The sequence below is a fragment of the Canis lupus genome, chromosome 5 (genome assembly GCF_048164855.1).
Source record: "Canis lupus baileyi chromosome 5, mCanLup2.hap1, whole genome shotgun sequence".
Classification (NCBI taxonomy): Eukaryota; Metazoa; Chordata; class Mammalia; order Carnivora; family Canidae; genus Canis; species Canis lupus.
In genome coordinates, this window is record NC_132842.1 from 68,717,255 (window position 1) to 68,741,287 (window position 24,033).

Sequence of the window (24,033 nt, forward strand, 5' to 3'; positions counted from 1 at the left end):
AGAATGCAGCTTTGCCATCCCTTTGATTTCAGCTCAATGAGACTGGTGTTGAAATCCTAATCTCCAGGACTATGAAAGTATAAATTTCTGTTTTAAACCAGGAAGTTTGTGGTGATTTTTTATTCCAGCCAGAGGGAACTAATACAGTGAGAATGGTCACTTCTTGTACTGCTTCATTAATTTTGAGGACATATATCATGACTTAATAAAGGTGGCAACCAACTAATATAGCATGAATAATAGTGATTTTGACAAACACTTGTGTATTACTCACTATGTGCTAGGTACTATTATGAGCCTTTGAAATGTATTTATTCATTCAATTTTCATAACAGCCACACATGGGGAGTTCTATTACTATGTCCACTCTAAAATGAGGACATTGAAATACAGAGAAGTTAGTTAACCTGGCCAAAATTATGTAACTAGTAAGTAGTGGGGCTAGGACCTGAACCCAGGCGGTCTGGTTCCAAGTGTTCATGCTATGAAACACTATCCCATATGGGGGTTTGCACTTGGGTGGCATTCAACAAAGGACACAGTGACACTGTTAGTGTCAGTCCTCTGGCCACTTTCTCTCTTCGTTTTTTCTGCTGTGTTCACTGAATTTGTCTTCTTCCATTTGTTCTTTATTTTTAATGTCTTTTCTCTGTTTTGTTTTTTCTTTTTATAATTGCCTTGTGTGGTTTTGGTATCAGTAATTAGGTAAGAATTTCCTTTTTCTATTTTCTGGAAGAGTTTATAGAACATTGGTTTTATTTCTTTTTTGAATCTTTAGTAGAAATCACCAGTAAAATCACTGGGCCTGGCATTTTCTCTATGGAAAGGTTTTATAGCAAGAGTTCATGTTCTTTAATAGATAAAGGACTATCCAAGCGATATCTTGAGTGAGCTCCAAAAGCTTGTGTCTTTCCAAGGATTTGTCTATTTCATCTAAGTTATTTATTGACTGTAGGATCCTTTCAATGTCTGTAGGATCTTTCATTCTTATTATTGATAATTTGTGTCTTCTCTTTTTTCCCCTCTGACCAATCTGAATAGATTTTCACCAATTTTATTGACTTTTTTTCACAGAACCACCTTTTCATTTCAAGTTTTCTCTATACTTTTTTTGCATTCTATTTCATTGATTTCCATTCTCATCTTTATTATTTCCTTCCTTATGTTACATTTTATTTGCTCTTTTTTTTCTAGCTTCTTAAGGTAGAAGCTGAGATTAATGATTTGAGATCCTTTTTTTTCTAATACAGATGGTTTTAATGCTATAAAATTTCCTCTAAGTATGGCTTTAGCTATATCCCATAAATATTGATAATGTAACATTTTTATTTTCATTCAGTTCAAAATATCTTTTACTTTCCCTTGTGATTTCTTCTTTGACCCATAAGCTATTTTGAAGTATGCTGTTTTCTTTCCACATATTTAGGATTTTCCCAATAGCTTTATGTTATAGATTCAAGTATAATTTTGTTATGCTCAGAAAATATAGTTTGCATGATTTTATTTATTTTTATTTATTTTATTTTTTTTTTAGTTTGCATGATTTTAATTCTTTTAAATTTATTAAGACTTGGGGCAGCCCGGGTGGCTCAGTGGTTTAGCACCGCCTTCAGCCCAGGGCCTGATCCTGGAGACCTGGGATTGAGTCTCACATCAGGCTCCCCACATGGAGCCTGCTTCCCCTCTGTCTGTGTCTCTGCCTCTCTCTCTGTGTCTCTCCTGAATAAAGAAATAAAATATTTTTAAAAAATTTATTAAGACTTTTTAATGATGCAAAATATATATTCTGTTGTTATTGGGTAGAGTGATATAGATATATAATATCAGATTAGTATTGTTGTTCAAGTCTTTTACATCTTTTTTTTTTTAATTTTTTATTTATTTATGATAGTCACAGAGAGAGAGAGAGGCGCAGAGACACAGGCAGAGGGAGAAGCAGGCTCCATGCACCGGGAGCCCGATGCGGGATTCGATCCCAGGTCTCCAGGATCGCGCCCTGGGCCAAAGGCAGGCGCCAAACCGCTGCGCCACCTAGGGATCAGTCTTTTACATCTTTATTAATTTTTCTATCTACTTGTTTTATCAGTTACTAAGAGAAAAGAATGGAAACTTATAACTGTAATTGTAAATTTATCTTTTCCTCTTTTTGGTTCTATCCATTTTGCTTTTTGTGTTTTAAAACTCTGATGCTGGGAATCCCTGGGTGGCTCAGTGGTTTAGCGCCTGCCTTTGGCCCAGGGCGCGATCCTGGAGTCCCGGGATCAAGTCCCAGTTCGGGCTCCTGGCATGGAGCCTGCTTCTCCCTCCTCCTGTGTCTCTGCCTCTCTCTCTCTCTCTCTCTCTCTCTCTCTATGTCTACCATAAATAAATAAATAAAATCTTAAAAAAAAAAAAACTCTGATGATGAGTGCATACACATTTATGATTGTATATCCTCTTGACTCCTTTATTACTATGAAATGATCTTCTTTTTTCCTGGTAATATTCCTTGTTCTGAAGTCTACTTTACCCAATGTTGATGTGGTCAGTATAGCTTTCTTATGGTTATTATTTGCATGGTATATCTTTTCCATCCTTTTACTTTTAACCTTTATGTATCTTTATTTTTAAAGTGTGTTTTCTTATAGAATGCATTTAGTTGAGTCTTGCTTTTTAATCCAATATGAAAGTTTCTGCTTTTTAATTGAGATGTTCACAACTAGCATTTATTATAATTATCGATATGGTTGGATATAAATAGCCCATCTTTCTGTTTGTTTTCTATTTGTCTTGTTTTTTTTCCTTTTATTTTCTTTGTCCAATTTTGGATTATTCAAGTTTTTTTATTTATAACTTTATCTTCATTATTGGCTTATTGCCTATATCTTTGTTCCATCCTTTTAAAAAAACAACAACAACAATTTTATTTATTTAAGAGAGAGAGCACAAATGGGGAGGCACAGAGGGAGAAGCAGACTCCCCATGGAGCAGAGAGCCCAATGTGGGGCATGATCTCAGAACTCTGGGAACATTACCTGAACTGAAGGCAGATGCTTAACTGACTTGAGCCACCCAGGTGCCCCCATTTTATTCTTTTTTATAATTGCTTTCATGGTTATAATATATATCTTTAATTTATCCTCATTTATCTTCAAATAATATTGTATCACTTCATGTACAGTAAGAACTTTAAAAGCATATACTTCTATTTCTCCCCTCCTTTGTGCTGTCATCATATATTTTATTTAATGTTATTGTTTTTAATTTAGATAGTTATCTTTTAAACATATTGAGAAAACATGACTTTTGTGTTTATCCACTTTTGGAGATTCTTTTTATTCCTTTGTGTTTCCATCTTTTATCAATATCTTTTAGCCCAAAGAACTTCCTTTACATTTTTGGTAGTACAGGGATGCTAGAACTAATTATTTATGTGTTTTTCTCTTTGAAAAGTTTTATTTTATCTTCACTTTGAGAGATCTTTTTACTGAGTAAAGAATTCTAGGTTGACAGGCCTTTTTTTTCTAATACTCTAAAGATAACTATCCATTGGCCACTGGTTTGAATCATTTATGATAAAAAATTTGCTGTAATTCTTATCTTTGGTCCTCAGTAATATGTCTTTTTCCCTCTGGCTACTTTTAATATTCTCTTTTTATCACTTAAGCAATTTGATTGTGATATTTTTTGGAACCATTTTCTTATCATTTGTCCTGTTTGTATTTGCACTCATTGGATCTGTGGGTTTATAGTTTTTATCAAGTTTGGAAAATGTTTAGCCCTTATTTCTTCAAATATTTTTTCCTGTCCCCTTCTTCCTTAGATCTCTTTTCCTTCTAGAACTCCAAATTCATGAATGTTAGATTGCTCGATATTGTCCCACCATTCACTGATGGTCTGTTCATTTTTATTTTGTCTTTTGTTCCTCTGCTTCATTTTGCATAGTTTCTAAGGCTGTGTCTTCAAGCTCACTGATCTTTTCTTTTGAAGTTCCCAATCTATTTTATTTTATTTATTTTATTTTTTTATTTTTTTTTGTTTTTTTTTTCCCCCAATCTATTTTTAAATCTAATTTAGCATATTTTAAATTCAGGTATTATATTTTAGTCTCTAAATGTTTAACATCTTTTTTCTCAAAATCTTCTCTTCATTTTTCTCTTGAACATGTGGAATGTATTTGTTAAAGATATTTTAATATTCTTCTCTGCTAGTTCTTTCATTCCTGTTATTTCTAGGCATGTTTTTATTTATATTATTTTCTCTTAATTAACAAGTTTCTTTACATGCCTGGAAATTTCTAATTGAATAGTGGGATATTGTGTGTTTTATATTCTTGGTTGCTATATTTTGTTATGGAATGTACTTAAATTGCCTGTAATCAGTTTGATCCTCTCAGGAACTGCTTTTATGCTTTGTTATGGGGGTCTAGAGCAGCCTTTATTCTAGAACTAATTTAGCTCCTACTACTATAGCAATACCCTTTGAGGATTCTATCTAATTTCTTGTATATTACAAGGTCATTCTACTCTGATTGATGTGAACACAAACTATTTCCAGTCCTGTGTGAACTCTGGGAATTGTTCTGCTTACTCTTTTACAATAGTCTTGTGTAGTTTCCTCTCATACATGTACAAATCTGTGCTCAGCCAAAGACTCCAGAGAGGCTTGTCTATAGATGGAACTGTGGAGTGTGTACCCTCCTTCCCCTCCTCTCTGTGCCACACCATACTCTCTGGATTTCTATGCCACAAATTCTAGTCACTTGCATCCCCCTCCTCACTCCCCACCGCCCCCCCTCCGCCCCCCAGCTCTAGTCTCAGTCTCCTTAACTCAATGAACTCTGTTTGGGCTCACCATCTTTATACTACATCCTGGAAACTGCCTTCAGGCAGTAAGCTAATACAATCATAGGGCTCATTTTGTTTTCTCTTTTTTTCAGAAATCATTGGCCTGCATTGTCTATCAACCAATGTCTGAAAAACGTTGCTTAATATATTTTCCCCAGTGTTTTGTTGTTTCAGGCAGGAAGGTAAATGTGATCCCTGTTTCTCTAATTTTTGTTTATAAGAGAGGGAGCATGCAAATGGGGGAGGAAGTGAGGAGGAGCAGAGGAAGAGACAGAATCTTAAGCAGACTCCATGCCCCACATGGGGTTCAATCTCCTGAACCTGAGATCATGCATGACCTGAGCCAAAATCAAGTCAGACACTTAAGGAACTGAGCCACCCAGGTGCCATCTCCTATTTTTTAAGTGAAAGTCTCTAACATATTTTCTAGGGACTTTACATGTTGATAGTAGGTTCCTTTCTTTAAAGAAATTTGGGGGATGCCTGGGTGGCTCAGCAGTTAAGCATCTGCCTTCAGCTCAGGGTGTGATCCTGGAATCCTGGGATCGAGTCCCACATCGGGCTCCCTGTATGGAGCCTACTTCTCCCTCTGCCTGTGTCTCTGCCTCTCTCTCTCTCTCTCTGTCTCTCTCATGAATAAATAAATACAATCTTAAAAAAAAAAAGATAAAAAAAAGAAACTTGGGTCACTTCAGATATGGCTTTTGAATAGTTAAAAATTAGATCTGCATTTAAAGTAATAGTCATACATCTAGATAAATCAAAATAGGGTTTAAGAGGTTTAAAGACTAATTCATTGTTGTTAGAATGGCAGGGAGTCAAAAAGGAATTTCAAAATAGGGCTAAAGCTATCCAGATGGTGATTTACTGAGGTTCCATGGTTGTACAAGGCCATATCCAGTTACTGAGTCTTGGCTCTAAGCTTTTTAACTGCCTTACTATCTATTTAAATTCCTTCTTTGTTAATGTTTAGTTTATGCCTCATCCCAATATTCAAACAAGAGTGAAACACTCACAACCACTGAGATAAAGATCAAAACTGTAATGAGAGGATTGAAGAAAATGCCAACAGTGTTTGAACTGTGGAACCCTCCACCAACTACTGACTGTCTGACCCCAGAATTGATATTTTTGTTCATGTCCTTGCTGGCCACTCCAAAAACAAGTGAAGCCAATTACAACAATCTATCCTTGGGCTAGGTTATGGGGGCAATAAATCAACCTCAAGTAGTAACCTTGTGTGTGAGAGAGAGACAGAATATATGTGCAAGTATGCATGTGTACATTTTTAGCATCTTATATGTGCCAGGCATCCATTTAATATTTATAATAACCCTATGAATTTTGCTTTTAGGTATTACATACTAGGTAGTCAGTGAAAGAGCTGAGATCCAGAGATACCACATGACTTGTTCAAGTTCATGACACCATACCGCATTACCTTTAGTAGCACCATAATTCAGTTGTCAATAGACCATAAACACAACCTGGGGCCATTCATTTTGAATCATGTACTCTGGACCACAAGCGGTATTACAAGACAGGGTTGGAGAGATAATCAGTGTCTTTCATTAGCAAAAACCATTCCAAGTTCATAACCTACAGGCAGTGGATCAAAATAATAACACAGTGAGAACAGTACATTATTATCTATACAGGCCCATTTAACTAAAAAAGACTGATATACCCTCAATACCACACTCCATGTTGTTCAAAGGCAGACATCTCAGTTTTAAGTCATAGTTACTATGATTAGCAAAGTCTTTGTCTACAACTTTGTCTTTTAAACTTATGACCTTCATAAAGAACTTTCACATTTGAGATAGCTACCATGGAATGGTTTTTCTGTGGTTGCTTTCCAGCTGTGCCATGCAGTATAAGATTCCACATCAAAGTCATAATTTTATCTCCTTTGCTAGCTGTATCGTCCTTGATTTAGCTCATCACAATGAAGCTACCTCAAGTTCCTGCTATTTTTTTCTGCCTATGGTCTGTCTAGTGTTAGTGGATTGGCTGTATTTCAAGATTGTGGTATTCAATAGTAGGCTCAATAAATACTTGTTAATTTAGCAATGCTAGTTATCCTATTATTCATGTTGCTTCTGGTAAAACCTTGATTATAACTACCTAAAAATCCATACATAGAGTCCCTGATGATAACCCCAAGTTTCTTCAATAACGACATAAATGTCACTAGCCTTTACTTTGGCATGTGGTTACTTGGATAATAGGACCTAAGTTTTAAAGTCCACAACAGTTTTTTTTAATTCTGTTTTTAAATCTGCCAATAAATATCCTCTCCTTCATATACAAGGATGACGGTTCTAATGCATATCAGCACTCTCACTACTCTTTCTACTATTAGAGATGAGTTGTATGGAACTAGAGCATTTGCCATTCATCTGGGTAGGGCCTCGGTAGGGTACACATATCTGGATTCTATTAGTGAAGTTTTAGCCAGTGTGAAATGTGTTTACCATTAAAAGTTTAAATATGTAACTTTATTAGGCAATCAACCTTCATGCTTTGTACATATACAATGAAGATTCAGGATTCACATCTTGTTTTCTTTCTTCCTCTTCGCCAAAATTTAGGGTGAAGCTAGTGGTAATTCAATAGCATAGAAATAATGTTAGTGTTTGTGTGTATGTATATAGTAACACCTTGATTACAAAGTCGTCTTATAATAGTTAAGAGGAAGGATCTGTCTGTTATTGTATCTTGTGACTTTGATAAATTCACTTTAGTTCTAGTGGTTTTTTGGTAAATTCCTTTGGATGTTCTATAAACACAATTATGTCATCTGCAAAAAGGACAGGTTACTTTCATCCTTTCCAATCATTATGCTTTCCCCCCTGCCTTATCAAGAACCTCCACTATAATATTGAATTGTCATTCCCAGTTTTTAAAAAAATGTTTAAGTTTTATTTATTTATTCTCAGTTTTTTTAAAAAAAAAAAAAAAGATTTTTATTTATTCATGAGAGACACAGAGAGAGAGAGAGAGGCAGAGACACAGGCAGAGGGAGAAGCAGGCTCCACGCAGGGAGCCTGCTTGGGACTCGATCCTGGGTCTCCAGGATCAGGCCCTGGGCTGAAGGCGGCGCTAAACCGCTGAGCCACCCAGGCTGCCCTCATTCTCAGTTTTGAAGGGGAAGCATTTGTTTTTTGTTTCATGGTTTTTGTTTCATGTCCTTTTTCATGCTGAGGAAGGTTTTTTCCCTATTCCTAGTTTGCTGAGAGTAGCTATGATTAAGTATTGAATTTTGTCAAATATTTTTTCCTTGTCTATAGGGATGATCAAGTGATCTTCTTTATTCTGTTAATACTTTGATTTGCAATGACTGATTTTCAAATGTTAGATTTTTTTTCTCAATATAACAAGGAAATAGAGATATTCCAGTATATATATATTGTTGCATTTGTTGGATTTCTGGCAAAATCTTCAGGTAGTTTAAAATCTCTAGGCTTGGGCAGCCCTGGTGGCGCAGTGGTTTAGCACCGCCTGCAGCCCGGGCTGTGATCCTGGAGACGGGATCAAGTCCCGTGTCGGGCTTCCTGCATGGAGCCTGCTTCTTCCTCTGCTTGTGTCTCTGCCTCTCTCTCTCTCTGAATAAATAAATAAATAAATCTTTAATAAATAAATAAAATAAAATCTCTAGGCTTATTCCCTAGTCATCTCTCAATTATAAATCTATGCATTAAAGACATAATAACAATTATACACATTTTTTGGGGGAGAACGGGGATTATATCAAGTCTTCCTGATTTGTGATTTAAATATATTTTAGTAAAATCTGAACCAGCACAAACCTCTTACACTGACTTTCTGACCATTTACTTCTCCCATAATGCATAGAAAAATAATCTTGATTCTTTTGAGGTGGTCCTTTTTAAATAAATGAATATATTAGATAATGAAACTAGTAAGTAATACATAATTGTTGAGAAGTATTTGTATATTTAGAAACTATTTGGGAGGGGCATATGGGTGGCTCATTGGGTTAAGCACCTTCCTTTGATTCAGATTGTGATCCTAACGTCCTGGGATCAAGCCCCTTCTCCCTCTCCCCTGCCCCTCCGCCCCTGCTTTCTCTCTCTCTCTCCCTCTCTCTCTCCCTCTCTCTTTTACTTGTGTGTTTGCTCATTCTATCAAATAAATAAATAAAATCTTTAAATGAAGTTATTTTGGGTAATAATGATAATATGCAGAGTTTCCAGATGAACAAAGGCTTAGTTTTTCATTTGGTGATAAAGAAAAGGAAGATGGCCATAGTTGGTGCCTTGATTTATCATGCTTGTTATGTAACCACGACCATAATATAATGCTCATTCTCTTTACAGGAAAGCATTTTTATTGTTTGTTACTAGGTATTACTGGGCCTGTTTTATTATACTGACTGCTATTTTTGTAAAGAAGGCATTTAAATATAGTAAGAGTGATTCATTCCCCCCTATTACCACTTCCAGTTCTGCAAATGGAAATAGCACTAAAGGGGACATCAGCTGATTTAGTCTTCCACTGAGGTTCTATTTGCAGAGCCTATGATTGCTAAAGGCTTAGTCTGCCCATTACCTCAACAGACCTTTTGTACAAATAAAATTGAATCAAGCAGATGAGTGAATAAGTGTGTCTGGAACGCAGCCCTGCAATCTCACTGTCCTTCTTATGTGCATAGCTGCATTTCCCAGCCCTCTCTGCACATATACCGCCCCTGGGGTCAAACCTGATTAGGTGCCCTCATCATCTCTTTTACAGGATTGGCCTCTTCAGCTTCGAGAAGCAGCATGACCTGTTCCATTCAGCTGCTGCTCTCATCCCATTCTTTAGCTTCTTCTCTTATGTTCCCATGGAGTAAGGCTCTGGGCTTGTCCTGCACATGCCCCCTGAGCAAGTCATTCACAGAGACAGTCTGCTCTCTAAGGGGAAGCATTAGTCAGTGAGGAAAGAGATGACAGGTTGTACCAGCCAAAGGGGAAGAATAAGGCATATTAAAAATGACATTAGTGTAGTAATCCCATGGGGTCTTGAATTGAGCTTGTATGTTTTTCCTGGAAATTCCAGTTCATTCCAGGCATTCATTTTTTCTATAAAGATTTGGGGGCAGTTTTGATTTTCTCCATAACACAGAGACAATTAAGCAGCAGAGGCAATTAGGCCTCATTGACCAGCACTACACAGAACTACTAAATATACAATAGATATATCTAACAGGGAAAATGCATGAAGTTGTTATAATAATGAATTTCCTTTTGAATATTGTCTCAAAATATTTTTATTTAGTTTGCATGTGAGAGATAATATAATGTCATAAGGATAGCTTAAAATGGAGATTATTTGGTAGAAAACAATCATATTGTAAGTATACAACATTTTTTAAAGATGTGCTTATTTATTTGAGAGAGAGAGAGCATGGGGAGAGGCAGAGGGAGAAGGAGAGAGAAACTTTAGCAGACTTCTCTCTGAGCTTGGAGCCTGCCTTGGGGCTTGATCTCAAGACCTGGAGATCATGACATAAGTGAAAACCAAGAGTCAGTTGCTCAACCAGCTCTGCCACCCAGGGACCCCAGTATACCACATTATGTTACCAATTTATGTGGGTAAGTTTCTAACTATAAGCAATCAGTTCAGTTCAAGAAATACATATTATGAGTCATCTACCCACTGCTGATAGATGAATAATACTCTATTCTGGGTGGCCAAAAAGCTGAGAAAAGCTGTGTATAAACCAAGTGTGGAGAGAGCATGGAATTAGGAAAATACAGACTTCTCTACTAATCGGTGATAGATGGATTGAACCTAGAAATGGCTGGTCTACGGAGGCCAATTATATTTATCTATAGGGAAAGGAACTCTATTTTATAATCAGTTTTTTTAATGAGCAAAGCCAAGGAAAAACCACTGTTCTCCTATCACCCCAAAGTACTGCTATTAACATTTTCAGGTACTTCTAGATTTTATGAGTACATACATATTATTGATCATACCATATGTCTTCTTTCATAAATTATTTTTATTGTGTTGTGAACATTTTGTATCATTAAATAGAGTATTCTATTATATGAAGGTACATATTACTAATCCCCTTCTGATAGGATTTTAAGTTTTTTTATTTTCCCTATTATAATTATCATCCAGGTAGCTAAATCTTTGTGAACACCCATGAATATTTTTAAGACAAGTTCAGGAACATGCAATTAATGGATCAAAGTTGTATAAAATACAATGACTCTTGATGCATATATTTAAAATATTCCCCAATACATATATCTGTCAATGATGAGTATATAAGGAAAGTCTGACTTTAAAGATTTTTTAAAATATTTTTTTAAAGATTTAATTTATTTATTCATGAGAGACACACAGAGAGAGAGAGGCAGAGACACAGGCAGAGGGAGAGGCAGGCTCCAAGCCAGGAGCCTGACGTGGGACCCAATCCCAGGTCTCCAGGATCAGGCCCGGGGCTGAAGGCGGTGCTAAACCACTGAGCCACCCAGGCTGCCCCTAATGATTTTTTTTAAGATTTTATTTATTTATTCATGAGAGACACAGGCAGAGGGAGGAGAAACAGTGGAAAATCTGACTTCTAAGTTGGACATAATTGAACAGTATCAAACTCTATATTTGTATTTATCTACTTGTAAATACTTGCACTCTGATTAAATCCTCAAAGTTGATACAGTTTTCATTAAAAAAATAGTAATTTTCATGGTTGTCAGTATGCAGCTAATGCCCTACCACAAGTAGGTGGGAGGTGAGAGAAGAGATGAATTCCTAAAAATCTAGTTCTCAGATGCCTTCAGGTCCCAGGTTGGTAATAAAGAAGACAAGAAGACTGGAATTTTATCATTTTTGTCCTAGGTCCTAGAGAAAAGGGGATACTCATTAAAAAACAAGAAAGATCTCAGATTACCTGGGTAGCTCAGTCAGGAAAGTGTCTAACTCTTTATTTCAGCTCAAGTCATGAGCTCAGGGTTGTGAGATTGTGCCCTGCATGGGGCTCTGTGCTGGGCATGGAGCCTGCTTAAGATTTTTTGTCTTCCCTTCTATCCCTCTCCCCTCCCTTATTCCCTCTCTCTAAAAACAAACAGAAGAAGCACCCCTATATCTTAGGGGGGACTGGCTGGTGCAATCAGTAGAACATGCAACTCTTGATCTTGAGGCTGTAATTTTGAGCTCCACATTGGGTTAAGAAATTACTTAAAAATAATAATCTCAAAAACAAAAATCTTTAGTGCTTACTGCCTAGTCAGGAGAGAGAGAACATACATCTATGTGAAGCAAACATTATGCAAATAATAAATTCACATAATTCAAATTGTTCTTTTTGGTTAATGTTTTAAGTATGTTATCCTAAGGTGCCCAGATGGCTTAGCTGGTTAAGCATCTGCCTTCAGCTCAGGTCACATGATCTCAGGGTCCTGGGATCAAGCCCCACATCCGGCTCCCTGCTCAGCAGGGAGTCTGCTTCTCCCTCTGCCCCTCCTCCTGCTCATGCTCTCTCTTGCTCTCCCTCTCTCTCAAATAAATAAATAAAATCATAAATAAATAAATAAATAAATAAATAAATAAATGTTATCCCTTTTGCTTATAAAGAATCTGACAGAACGTGACCAACTTGATTCCCTCCCTCCCCTGTTTAAAAGTTATCTGTTGGCTTACTATCATGCTTATGTTAGATGGTTGATAATTAGGACCATTGAGGAGGACTAGGAAAATTGAGAGAAATATTCTTTTTATATTTCTTAAGTATATCAAAGAGGTAACAAAATAGTAAGATAATACTGTGCTATTATCTAAGAACTCAGAAGGCAAGATGACCACTCAAAGCCTCTTTTTCTCTGAAGGAATTTGCTAGTCTGGAAGAAATACTTGTGAAATAAAACTGAGTGTTTGGTAGCCTTATAGGGCAAGGGAGACAGGAATCAAAACCTAACATTAAACCTAGGTAAGAAATCTAATAAACCATCCCCTTCTTTAAGCTAAGACCCTAAAGAGTTACACCTTCAGAGAGAGTAACCTGGAAGTAAACCTGCCTTGGAGCAGTTCAAATTTGTGTCACCTAGGTTGTTCATGGAACTGCAAACTTTTAATTTAGTCGAGAATGGTTCCATACTAGTAGTGTCTTGGGGTGCCTTGCAGAAACAAAGGAAAATCCTTTCTAGTGGATGGTGCCATTATCCTAGGATTCAAGTTAATTTTTAAAATAATTTTTTTCCAAATATAATGACCAGCAGACAAAGATAATAAAAAATAACGAGATACCCTGAATAACAACCAACAGAAACAACAGATAACACAAGTTCCCACAAAAACTTCAGATACTGCAATTATTACACAGATATTAAGACAGCTTTGCTGACTATATTTAAAGAGATTTTTAATTTTAATTTTAAATTTTTAAAAAAGATTTTATTTATTTATCCATGAGAGACACACAGAGAGAGAGGCACAGACACAAGCAGAGGGAGAGGCAGGCTCCATGCAGGGAGCCTGATGTGGGACTCGATCCCAGGTCTCCAGGATCACACCCTGGGCTGAATGCAGCGCTAAACCTCTGAGCCACCCGGGCTGCCCTAAAGAGGTTTTTTAATAAGCAAAAATATCTGGAGGAACAGAAATCTATAAAAAGCATTATAACAGATTTGAAAAAGAACTAAACAGAACTCCTAAAACTGAAAAATACAATAATAACCCAAATTAAGAACTCAGTGAACATATTTAGTAGAAGATTATACACAGCTGAGAAGAGAACTGAAAGATAGATCTGAGGAAATTATCCAGAATGCAGCAGAAGAGATAAAATGATAGAACATATCATCATAAGCTAGGACATTTGAAGAAGTGATGGCTAAGAGTGCCTCTGTTCCAAATTACTTCTTCACACCTTCTGGGGCTCTCATTAAAAGCATGTTAGGTCTTATTCTACCCTTCATGTTGCTTATCCTATCTTGAGATGGTATTTCTAGAGATAAAAGGTGTTACTTCAAAAGAATAAAGATTTTCATTTATCAGAAAGATAAAAGGATTTAAAAATTATATATGCACATGATAAAATGGCTCAAAATACATAAAGCCAAAAAAAATTGCAGAACTCTGAGGACAAAGATAATTTTACAATCAAGGTATCTTGTTTACTTTCTCTTGTGGTACTTGCTATAACAAACAGAAAAATAGTAAGAATATATAAGATTTGAATAACAACAAATTTCACTGATGCACATATATAGAACACTAAACCTAATAACTGCAGAATACATATTCTTTTCAAACACACATGGAGAATTATAAGAGCTGACCAGACCATACAGCTAGTCTCAACAAATTTACAGGATTAAAATCACATCATTTTATGCTCTCTGACCAGAGTGTAATTATATTAATCAATTAGATAAAAGTGACTGGAAACACATCATTTGCCCCAAACATTTAGAAATCAAGCAGCATACTTCTGTATAAACCATGGGTCAAAGAACAAATCACAGTACACAACAAAAATATTAACTGCATGATAATGAAAAATACTATATATAAGAACTTCTGAGGTGTAGATAAAGCTGGATTAGAAGGAATTTTATAGCTTTAAACTCATCCCTCTCAAGAAGTTAGAGGAAAAATAATGAAAATTAAACCTGAAGAATATAGAAGGAAGGACATAAGAAAGACAAGAATAGAAATTAGCGAAACAGAAAATATTCACAAAGTGGGACGCCTGGGTGGCTCATGAGTTGGAGTACCTGCCTTCGGCCCAGGGCATAATCCTGGAGTCCCAGGATTGAGTCCCACATCAGGTTCCCTGCATGGAGCCTGCTTCTCTCTCTGCCTATGTTTCTGCCTCTCTTTCTCTATGTCTCTCATCAAAAAATAAATAAAATCTTTAAAAAAAAAAAAAGGAAATATTCACAAAGAATTGGCAAAACAGAAGTTGGTTCTTTATGAAGACTAGTAAGATTATAAATCCCTATTAAAACTGATCAAGGGGCTTCCGAGTGGCACCGTTGTTTAAGCTCTGCCTTTGGCTCAGATCATGATCCCAGGGTCCTGGGATCGAGTTCTGCATCTGGCTCCCTGCTCAGCAGGGAACCTGCTTCTCCCTCTCCCTCTACTGCTCCCTCTGCTGTTCCCTCTGCTTGTGCGCTCTCTCTCTCTCTCAAATACATAAATAAAATCTTTTTTTTTTTTTAATTTTTATTTATTTATGATAGTTACACACACACACAGAGAGAGAGAGGCGCAGAGACACAGGCAGAAGGAGAAGCAGGCTCCATGCACCGGGAGCCCGACATGGGATTCGATCCCGGGTCTCCAGGATCGCGCCCTGGGCCAAAGGCAGGCGCCAAACCGCTGCGCCACCCAGGGATCCCACATAAATAAAATCTTAAAAAAAAAAGACTGATCAAGAAAAAAAAGACACAGATAACCAAAACCAAGAATGAGAAAGAAGATATCTCTGTAGATCCTACAGACATTAAAAAGAATACATTTATAAAAGCATGAACTCCAGCTTCTTATTTTGCATGTACACAGCCCTGTGTTTTCTAATCCTTGCATTCCTCTTGTTTTATACCGCTTGCTCTCTTGTTTACTATGCAGTCATCAAATATGACCAAGTTTGTTTCTATTTTAGGTACTCTGTACTAACTAGTCACTTTTTCTGGGATGCAATGACTGTCTCAATTGACTGTCTCCTCAATTCTAACTATAACATCCTCAAAAAGCCCATTCCAGACCAACAATCTGAAGTAACCACCAGTCATTCTCTGTCACATTTCCCAATTTTAATTCCCTAATTAGCACATATTACTACCTGACTTTTTAATTGTTCGCTTTCTGCCCCAAATATAAAACAAATATAAAGCACTTTTTTTTTCCTAAAAAAGTAGGAACCTTATCTTGCTCACCACTTTGTTCCAGAGTGCACACGATAGGTGCTCAGTAAATATTTGTTGATTGAAATACCATCTTCTGGGATCCCTGGGTGGCTCAGCAGTTTAGCGTCTGCCTTCAGCGTGGGGTGTGATCCTGGCATCCCAGGATCGAGTCCCACATTAGGCTCCCTACGTGGAGCCTGCTTCTCCCTCTGCCTGTCTCTGTGTGTCTCTCATGAATAAATAAATAAAATCTTAAAAAAAAAAAAAAAGAAATACCATCTTCTGATTTAGTCATGGAAAGGTGGACTAGAGGAAATAAGGTAAAAATTAGAAACAAAATGAAAAATCAAACTATTTAAGGACCTATTGCGTACATAAATATAAAGAAAAGGAAAGAAGAGATAAAAATGTGCACAATGGATTGAAAAATGAGAAGAAAATACTTTATATAGTAGTACCGTCATGTTTCAAAAAACTCTTAATTAGGGGTAAGGAACTAACTTTATTGGCCTCCCTCTATGGAGGAAGCCTAATTTCCAGATTACATTTTTTGAAAGGTTTCATTCCTACTTAGAGCTACAACCAAAATAATTTTCCTTGTTTTCAGTCCCTTACTAGGAAGAAAAGAGAGCAAGATTTTTTTTTTTTTTTTTTTTTTTTTATCTTATAGGAGGGTGAGGCAGGGGAGGGGAGCTATTTGCTTTATGGAGTAATATTGCCCAGGATTACTGGTAATGCCATTCACTGAGACAGATTATTAGAAAAACCGATTTTGGGGGGAAATCATGAGTTTCATTTTTAACAAGTTAAGACTGAGAGGCTTTAAACATCAAGTAGAGATGTTGACTAGATCATGCGATACCTCAACCTAGAGCTCAGAGGAGAGATCTGAGCTAGAGATCTAAGTCTTTGATATACAGGTGGTAATTGAAGCTATGGGCATGGATGTGGATGTCTAGAGAGAGAGAACAGAGTATGAAAAAACGAGGTTCTAGGGATGAAACTTTAGAAGGTCCAACATTTAATAGTTAGGTGGTGGGAAACAAGCCATTGGAAGAAAATGAGAAGGAATGGCTAGGAGCCTATGGTTTCATGAAAGCTGAAGTAAGATACTTTTCTTTTCTTTTTTTTTTTTTTTTTAAATTTTTTTTTTATTTATTTATGATAGTTACAGAGAGAGAGAGAGGCAGAGACACAGGCAGAGGGAGAAGCAGGCTCCATGCGCCGGCAGCCCGATGTGGGATTCGATCCCGGGTCTCCAGGATCGCGCCCTGGGCCAAAGGCAGGCGCCAAACCGCTGCGCCACCCAGGGATCCCGATACTTTTCTTTTCTTTTTTCTTTTCTTTTCTTTTCTTTTCTTTTCTTTTCTTTTCTTTTCTTTTCTTTTCTTTTCTTTTTTCTTTTCTTTCTTTTCTTTTCTTTTCTAAGATACTTTTTCAAGGAAAGAGGATGGTCAGCAGTATTGAGTGCTGCTGAGATGTCAAAGAAAATAAGGAATTAAAATGCTTTTTAGATTAATGACAGTAAAGTCTTTGACTGCAGTGAAAGTAATTTCAGCAGAGTGGTAGTAGAATTTGAGTCATTCTTAACTGTGCAATTACAGTGCCTTTGCATATGGTAGACCCTTGATATATTTTTCATTTGTTTTAGTGTGAAATGTTTAATTGTGTAGAAGAATGTATATGTGTAGAATTTGTTTCTTTAAAGATTTTAATTTATTTATTCATGAGAGATACAGAGAGAGATAGAGACATAGAGGGAAAAGCAGGCTTCCTGTGTGGAGCCCAATGTGGAACTTGATCCCTGAACCTGAACCCAGGATCACACCCTGAGCCAAAGGCAGACATCAACTGCTGAACCACCCAGGCGTCCCTACGTGTAGAACTTAAAGAATAATTATGAAGTGAACAAAATTTACTGACCACCCAAGTTAATAGAACTTTAACTTTAATGCAACTTCCCTGGTTGCATCTACCTTCTTTTTCCATCCAGAGGTATTATTCTACCAACCATTGTAATAAGTATTCCCTTGCTTTTCTCTATGACTTTATCATATATGAATGTTTTCCTAAACAATATACTGTTATTTTTACAATATACATTCATGAGAGACAGAGAGAGAGAGAAAGGCAGAGATACAGGCAGAGGGAGAAGCAGGCTCCATGCACGGAGCCTGACGTGAGACTTGATCCTGGGTCTCCAGGATCATGCTCTGTGTTGAAGACAGGCACTAAGCCACTGAGCCACCCAGGCTTCCCTTTTCTTGTAAATTTTAGAATTAGCTTGTCCAGTTTATTTTTTAAAAACTTATTGGGATTTAGGGTGCCTTTTTAGTGTCTTTCAGTGAATTTTTATAATTTTCCCCTTAAGTGTCTTGTATATCTTTTGTTAGGTCTATTTCTGAGTACTTTGTATTTTTGTTTCTATTATAAACAGTTCATCTTTTCATCTATCACTTATAACTCTTTGTTGCTAGCATATAGAAACATAATTGATTTTTATACTTTGATTTATAGTCTAAAAAATTCTGCAGACTCTTATTCATTCCATTTAACAGTAGATTCAATTGGATTTTCTATATACACAAATCATGCAATCTGCAAATAATGGCAATTTTGTTTCTTCCTTCCTCATACTTTATACATCTTAGTTCTTGTTCTGCCAGAATGGGGTGGCTAGGACAGCCAGTACTATATTAATAAAGTGATAGTAGGCACTCAGTCAGTTTTCACCATAGTGCATGATATTTCAGTATATACTGTACAGTATATACTTGTACAATATGCATATTGAGGATTAAATTGAGAGATGTGGACTAGAAAAGCTATAGCTGCTTTAGAGAAATGAGGGCTCTGTTATTTAAGGAAGGTTCTCAATTGACATCCTGAAATCCAAACTGAATAGACTTTGGCCAAATAAGAAAGGCATTGCCAGGGCAGGAGGAGGAGAAGAGCAAGAGCAAAGGCAGGAATGAACTTGGCATACAGATGGCAGACTAAGAGGGCTAAATGATTTTAGTTCCTTTATTTATTTTTTTTTAAGATTTATTTATTTATTCATTCAGAGAGAGAGAGAGAGAGAGGCAGAGACACAGGCAGAGGGAGAAGCAGGCTCCATGCAGGAAGCCCGACGCGGGACCAGGGCTGCCCGATTAAGTTCCTTTAGATGAAATCAGCAATCCTCTCAGCTTAACCTTCAAAATACATTCATAATCAGACGCCTTCTTATTACTTTTATTGAGACACCCTCATGCCAACTACCATCATCTCCTGCCCACATTTCTGCAAAAGCCTCCTGACAGATCTGTGCTTCAGCCCTTGCCCCTCTGCAGTCTGTTCTCCATGCAGCAACCAGAGTGAGACTTTAAAAACATAGCTGAGGGATGCTTGGGTGGCTCAGTGGTTTAGTGCCTCCCTTAGGCCCAGGGCATGATCCTGGACTCCTGGGATCGAGTCCCAGATCGGGCTCCCCACATGGAGCCTGCTTCTCCCTCTCCCTATGTCTCTGCCTCTCTCTCTCTCTCTCTCTCTCTGTATGTGTGTGTGTGTCTTTCATGAATAAATAAATAAAATCTTAAAAAAAAAAAAAAAAACGTAGCTGAGACCATGACACTCCTTTACTCTTAGCCCTTAACTGCCTCTCAGCTTACTTGGAGTAAAATTCAAAGTCCCTGCCATGGCCTACACTGCCCTATATTAATCAGTGTTCCTAAACCTTGACACTACTGACATTTGGGCCAGATAATTCTTTATGTAGGGGCAATCTTGTGCATGGCAGATGTTTAGCAGCATTCCAGGCCTCTACCCACTGGGTACCAGTGGCACCCCAGCCTCCAAGTGTGACAGCTAAAAATACCTTCAAACATTGCCCAATGTCCCTTAGGAAGTAAAACTGCCCTCAGTTGAGAACCACTGGCCCATGTGGTTCAGTCTGCACTATACCATACTCCACTCTCACCCTACTTCAGCCACACTGGTGCTCTCCTTTTTTTTTTTTTTTTTTTTTTAACTTTACTCTTCTTCAAACACATGAAGTGTCACTTCACCTTAGTGTCTATGCACAAAGCAATTCTCTGTGCCTGGGATATTCTTCCTCCAGATCGCTACATGGCTCACTTCCTTACTCATTTCTATCAGGTTTCTGCTCAAATGTCCCTAAAAAGGAAAGTCCTTCCCTATATAATAATAACCTTCTCTACCACCCCTGGACCCTGTCCCCTTGATCCTACTTTACTTTTCTCTAAAGCATTTAACACTGCCAGATATTCCTTTTCTGTCTCCCCCAGCTGGAAAGTACACACCACAGGGAAGTGTCTGCAGTGCTCCACTGCTGTATCCTCAGCATTGAGAATAATCCCCAGTACATGGTTGATGTTCAATATTCTGTTGAGTGAATGAACAGGGATTTGGGATAGGTCTAACATCCACTGGAAGGCAGTAACTCTCACATTAAATTGCATGAATTTTTTCCTGAAGTTTAACTATTAAGGCATTGATGGAAGTGGGCTGAAAAGTCAGTAGAAATTAGAGATTTATAGAGACATCTTAAACCAGTAGGGCTGGGCATTATGAATGATAGGAGAATGGACATTAGAAAGAGGGAAAGCCTGTAAGAACAGAACAGTAACCCAGCCACATTATGGTGAGGACCTGACAGAGAGGGAAGCCATCAGAATACAAAAGAAGGCAGAGAGGAGAAACTGGACAGGTAGCTGCCAGGTGCATGGAGTCCCCTGCCATAACTTGGGTTTCCTCCGGACACACACCATCTGTGTGCGCCACATTTCCTAACGAAATCCACACACTGTGTGCTGGTCCAGACTTTCCCAACCTCCTGTTCGCATTGCTGTTATAACACCCGCACACATTCTTCCTGTGTTTCTGCAGCTTGTTCTATCCCACACACAGCCCTTGGAACAATCCTCAAAAAAATTGAATTGTATCAATCACTTCTTTTTATAAACAAATTTGCAAAAGCTCTTCTTCTCACTTTTAAAGCTAGATCTGTTTGGGCCTTCAAGATTCTCTTACTGCCCTCCTCTCATTCTTTCCCTTACTATCCTGAGGAAATCAGGTCATTTAGGAAAACCTACCATCAAAATGTACATTGACCAGCCCTCTTCCCAAACAAAATGGTGGTAATTTTTACGTTAGGAAAGGGTTTATTTATTTATTTTTTGGAAAGAGTTTATATTTGGACTAGAGTCCTTTCATTTTTCAGACAATTCCCCCAATGCTTTTATTTATTACTTTTTAAATATAAAGAAAGGGAATCCCTGGGTGGCTCAGTGGTTTAGCGCCTGCCTTTGGCCCAGGCTGTGATCCTGGAGACCCGGGATCGAGTCCCACATCAGGCTCCCTGCATGGAGCCTGCTTCTCCCTCTGCCTGTGTCTCTGCCTCTCTCTCTCCTCTGTGTCTTTCATGAATAAATAAATAAAATATTTTTAAAAGTATATAAAGAAAAATAACAGTGATCTCCTGCCATATCTTCTTTTTTTATTAACACTAAGTGGGGAGCATCTGAAGTATGTTATTCCAACCAGGATCTTTTCAGTTAGTAATCTGTCTTCAAGATCTTTACATATGAACGTGTACAATTCTAACTAACTTCTCTTGACTGATGCAGAGTGTTCTGGTGTATGTGTGTGTGTGAGAGAGAGAGTGTGTAAACAAGGGAGCAAGTGCGGGAGCAAGTATGTGAGCTCTAGAACCAGACTGCCTATCTGGGAATCCTGCTCTGTCACCTACTGTGTGACTTTAGACAAGCTTCTTAACCTCAGCGAGTCTCATTTTCTTCATTTATAAAATGGCTAAGCAGTAATTCCTACCTGAGAATTTTCACGAAGATGAAATGAGATATGCATGTAAAGCATCAGAAACTACCCACCACATAGTAAGTGCTCAGTAAATATTAGCGGTTACTAGTTTCACAGTTATTGTTCCTGGTGGTTTTATCATTCCTACTGTGGCACTGCTGAAGAATACTTGGTTTGTTTCCAGGTCTTAGCTGTAACCAACAGTGCTATAGTGAACATCCTAGAATATATATGTTAAAATACCTTGGGAATGCATATCCTTAAAGGTAAATTCCTAAAAGCAGAATTGATGGGTCAAAAAAATGTTCATATCTCTTGCTAAATTACCCTCCAAAAACGATATTCCAAATCGCATTCCCACCAGCAGTATAAGAAATATATTTACCCACCTTATTCATCCTGGGTATTACCAAATTTCTAAATGTTTCCCAATCTTAAAGGTGTTATTTTGCTTTGCATGTCTTTAAATATTAGGTTAAATATCCTTTTATAGATTTGTCACTTGTGTTTTTCACAAGTGATGATGAACTGCATATTCATATCCTTTGCCTATTTTTCTATTGTTATATATATTTTTTTATTGTTATATATTTTTTTCTTAACTGATGTCTATGAGCCCCCAAGATTTTATAACTAAAAATATTGACAATCAATTTTCAGAAAGATAGTTGCTGGGGAAAATTAGGTGTAACTGTGGTAAATTACATTCATTTACTATTATCTTATAAATATTTTAAAGCTCCCTCACACGACAGCCCCACATATATCTGGAACATTCCCACCTGAAATTGCTTGGGGTCAGTGCTGTGACCTCTCTCTCTTCCTTTGTTCCCTCCTCTCCCTTAGTCCTAGCAGCACCTACTTCTTTACCAAATTCAACGACTGGTAGAGAGGCCTTGCTATGGACATTTCAAAGGAGTGGACTGAGTCACAACCCTAAGACATAAGCCACCCATTGAGCCTTGTAAGGCTCAGAAAATTGGAAAGTAGTTCAGAGGCTAAGTAGGCCCCCTATACATCTCCAAAGACAACAATGTTTAAATCCCTTACAGCAAATAAAAAGATTGGCCTATTTGTATGGCATCAGCCAGGAAAATTTGGAGCCAATAACCAAGCTTTTTAGTGTCCATTCACCTGTAATCATATGGCTCCATGGGACTTTTCTAAATGGGGACAGTGATGATGATAATGTCACTACAATGTGGTCTCTCATGGTCCTTATCAACTCTGAAAGAGGAATAGTCGCAGTACCTTTTGTGAGTGCCTAATGTGTGTGAGTATACCTCACAGGCATCCTGCCTATTCCTTACAGAGGCCCTTCAAGAGTTGCCACCTCTGTTTTAGAGATGAGGAAACATTGACTTAGTGAGGTGTACAGCAGGTTGCCCTAGGTCACACTGGCAGCGGATGGCAAAGGTAGCCCAGGCCTGGGTAGCCCCAAAGCCACTGCACCACACTGCTTTGCTCCACTGTTCACTTTGTACATCTGTGGCAGAACTGTTCATATTTTGCTTTGCATTATATATAGTTCCTTACATCTGTGTCTATCATCTGTACAATATTGTCAAAGTCCTTGAAGGCAGAAACTGTGTCTATTCCACCTACCTTCCAAGCAGCACTAAGTAAAGTGAACTGGATTGAGTGACTTGCCCCGAGGACACTTTGTGGTCAATATCTGGGTCAGGAGTTGTATTCCCTGCTGGAATCGATCCTAGGAATCTGATGCCTCCCATCTTTGTGCACTCTCTTGCTCTGCAAAATACCACATAGTCCCTGGATCCATTGGAATATATATTGAGGGAACCAGGAATGCTTCTAGCCCTGGTTCAGCAGGTGTCTGGATGCCGTGGGCCACTGTGGACAGACTCGCACCACCAGCTTCTGAATGACCAGGACTTGTTCAGATGGAGAATGGGCACCCTTTCCCTGAGGTTTTCATTTTTCACTTATGTTTCATGCTGAGAATATTGTGGTTTCAGCCCAGATAATTAAAAAAAATATATAGACAATTTAGAAAATAAAGAAAAGCACAAACAAGAAAATAAAAATCAACAGGGGCCATACCACCCCAAGCAACCATTATTAACATTTTGGTATGTATCCTCCCATCTAGTTCTATATCCAGTAATACATAATTCACAAAAATGGGATGATATTGTGCATATCATATTCATAACATGCTTAGTCCTGTTCATTTTTTTGCCTGCTTAATACAAATCTAGTGAAAACACTGGGAGAACAGTCCTCTCCTTCCTCTTGCCAAGATTTAGCAGAGTGGAGGTGGGGTTAAAGCATAATTACACTTACTTAATTGCACTTAACAGTGGGCAAAGCACTTCACTTCCTAATGAGGAAGAAAATATAGTCTTGCTCACAGTGCCGAGGCAGGATCAGAGTCCATATCTGCACGCTGGCCTCAGAATCTTTCCACCACTGTGTGTTCCAGCTTTCCACGATGCTGTAAACTTTCAGGTTTCAGGAGAGAGAGAGAGAAAGCAGGACAGTTATAAGTGGAGCTA

General features: G+C 37.7%; 1 protein-coding gene across 6 annotated transcripts in view; it reads left to right on the forward strand.

Annotated features, from left to right (window-relative positions):
• The window catches only part of PHC2 (polyhomeotic homolog 2), a 123,251-nt gene that overhangs the window by 19,563 nt on the left and 79,655 nt on the right, over positions 1 to 24,033 (forward strand). The window lies entirely within an intron of this gene.